The sequence below is a fragment of the Nicotiana tabacum genome, chromosome 6, assembly GCF_000715075.1.
Source record: "Nicotiana tabacum cultivar K326 chromosome 6, ASM71507v2, whole genome shotgun sequence".
Lineage (NCBI taxonomy): Eukaryota > Viridiplantae > Streptophyta > Magnoliopsida > Solanales > Solanaceae > Nicotiana > Nicotiana tabacum.
In genome coordinates this window covers 10053306-10056863 of record NC_134085.1, presented here as the reverse complement: position 1 = coordinate 10056863, position 3558 = coordinate 10053306, and positions in this window count along the sequence as shown.

Below are 3558 nucleotides of genomic sequence, written 5' to 3'. Positions count from 1 at the left end.
GGAATTGAAAAACTTAGGGTAGGGTTTCTATAATTGGGTATTTTATATGGAAGTGAGAAGGGATGATGGTCATTGGATTAGAAGGAAATAGATGGCTAGGATTAAATCTTGCACTTAAATGGGCTAATGGTTTGGGAAGAATGGGCTAAGGGTAATTGGGTTGGACCATATTTTTTGTGTCTCAATTTTGGGCTAAGAAGACTCCAAAAATTATTATTTAAAACCATAGTTAAATTCCCTTAATATAAAATAACTATAATACATGATGCAAAAATAAATTCTAATTAATTAAACTAAACTATATTAAAACATGAAACTATTACATATTTTTTGTATTTTTCAAAATTATATAAAGATAAAAATAAGGTACTACTTTTATTTATTTATTTTTACTTTATGAAAGGTACATAAAATAAAATATTTTTTTTAATTTTCATTTTCTTGTAATAAAATAGAGTAAAAGAGTAAAAATGAGTTGAAATAGCTATATCGGGCCTAAATTAAATATTTACGTACTATAATATGAAAAATCTTGGGGAGGGTCAAAAATTACATGTCTACAATAGTAATTGAACAACACGTGTAGCAAATAATTATCAAGTCCTATAAGCATGTTATCTACCCATTTTTGCATGCAAATATTAAGTTCTACCCATTTCCCCTTTTTACTAGCACCCCAATCATTTATACAAATGTTATTAGAGGCCCAATAAAGAATAAAATCAAAATATTTTACAAAAATGATGACAATAAGCCTTCAACATGCCCGACTAAGATACCCAACACCGTTTGGACCTTCAGTAAGCATACCCAGGAATCAGCACAACCCAGAATCCATAGCAGAAATTAAGCTAGATCACACAACCATAGACTGACCAATCGATTTATATATTAAGTAGACCATAGGAAGAGAGGGTTAAGTGTTAGGAACAGTGCAGGTTTCAGCAGTAGAGGGAGTGATTAAAAGACCCCAACTCCTAATATGTCATAGTTCATAAGGGCCTCAAATGGACCCCGAGTAGTGCTCACACTAGGGAGGTCAGTAGTAAGAGCCTTGATAGCCTTGGTTTTCAGCCAGCTAAGAATAAGGAGTTCTGAATAGAATAAGTGACAATGTAGGAAAATGTACAATAGCTGAGGGACAAAAGTGGGGAACACACTTATAACCTAAAGCAGTCATAGCTATGGAGAGCAACTAATCAAACAAGCTAGCTGGTTCAGCAGGTTTCTAACACAGAGCAAAGTACCACATATATAGCCACATATTGAAAGAGTTGGGGAAAGAAACAAGTTTGCAGGATTAGCAGTCATGACACTAAACCAATTGAGGCTTAAGAGGATTAGATTAAGCTAAACATATATTCTAAGGTTATGCTAATCAGTATTTAGATATGACGGGGAATATATTTTGTGATAAACAATGGAAGAAACACGGTATCAAATGGACAAAGAACAGACTGGAAAACATATTAGCATAGAAGCAAGATCATAGTCGATAGAAAATAGTTTTAATGCAAATTGCAACACATTGTACATGCAGAACAACCATTGCAATGACTTAGAACAGTGTAAGATGGCAAACTCATACCAAATATCACATATGGGTATTTTGGGACTGTTACAATAGACTAAACAACTAGAGAAGATTAAATCATGTCACAAAATAGTTCAAGCAGGGCATGGGAAAATAGGTTGAGGTAAATGTAAGATCTCAATCAGTTATAATGGGGTATGTGGTTCATGCTGATTGACAAAATAGCAAGTGAACAGGTCATAATTAAACCATACATTCTAGCATTCATTATAAAAGCTAAAGATAAAACAAACAAGCATGATTAGGGAAACATCCAGACACCCTTGCACTCAGATTACCCAAGTTAGGCTTGGGTAAACACATAATTAGTAGCATTAGGAGGAGAGTCTGATGCTAAAAGACTTAGAACAAGGTAGAATTAACAGAATCACGTGCAAAAGCAATCCAGAAAACATATCGACCCAAGGATTTCAGAGGTGAAAACACATGCAAATCGAAGACATCTAGGGAGGAAATTATGAAGTCAAGCAACTCACTAGTTAAGTGGACAACAAATTAGAGCAAAAGATCAACAAGAACCCAGAAACCTCAATGCATCAAATTTCCTAAGGGCTTTAGAGGACCCTGGGCAATGGTTTCACTAAGAAGAGTTCGGACAGTAAATTCTCTGTGGCCTTGGCTTTCAGCCGGCCACCACAAAACAAAGAACAAGATAATAAAGGAATTTACAAAGCAAAGCTTCAAGTTTTTAGTGAGATCATCTAGATTCAGGTATGTCTAAAGGAAATGGGGGGTGGGTTTATATAGTAGTAAAATCGGATGCACAAACAAGGAAAATAATTGATTAAACATAGGTAAGGAAAGAAATCGAATAAACACAGACGAAGAAAAGGAGAAATCTCATATGCAAGTGTAAAACAACAGAAAACGAAAAAGTATCAAAGTCCAAACCCTAGTTAGGGTTTTAAACTCGAAATCGGACAACTAGTATGAAGGATCCAATTCATCTCGTTTATATGGACAGAATATCACACAAATCTTCAAGATTGAGTCGATTCTCGTCCGATATAAAGGTGGTATTTGCCAAAATTAGGCAAATACTTAAGTATTACCATAATCGAGTAACCAATACCGAAGGAACCCAAATATGCTAAGAAAATAATGGTAAAATCCCATTTTTCAACGGGATTTGGGGAGGGGATTAAGAGGGAGGCGGCTAGGGTTTTTCAGAAGAGAAGAGATATGAGAGCATATGAGGACGGCAGATTGGAGAGAATGGCTAGGGTTTTAGGGGTTTTGGTTAATTAAAAGGGGGGGGTAAGGATAAGGGTCATTGATCTTGAAAAATCAATGGCTGGGATAAAAAACAAATCGGGCGGGTTAAAATAAAACGGGTACCGACCGGGTATTAGACATGGTCATTTGGTCTTGGTCCTGGGTAATTGGGATGGGTTATTAGGTCCGAAATTGATTAGGAATTTAGGCTAGTTTCTAAATACTCAATATTTAGCAAGAAATAATTTATAAAAATAATTAATAAATAGCAAAAATATTATTTGTGCACTAAAATGATTAAAAATAATAACTTAACATTATAAAAATATAAAAATATATTTTTTGCATAAATAATATAATTATACATGAATATAGGCTATTATTGCAAAGATATGCAATTAGCCTAAAATGCAAATATAATTATGATAAATAAAATAAAATATTTAAAAATATGCATGTTGGTGTAAATACAGAAATAAATTAATTTAAAGCCTTTTAAAATTATGAAAAATGCTTGTATAGGCTTATAAGCTAAATGATGATGCATATGTATATATATATATATATATATATATATATATATATATATATATATATATATATATATATATATATATATATATATATATATATATATATATATAAATTAAAAAATATTAGGGAAAAATTAGATATCAACAACTGCCCCTCTTTACCCGGGATTGATGGAAGAGTTGTCGGGTAAAGAAAATGATGACCAATTTTGGCCG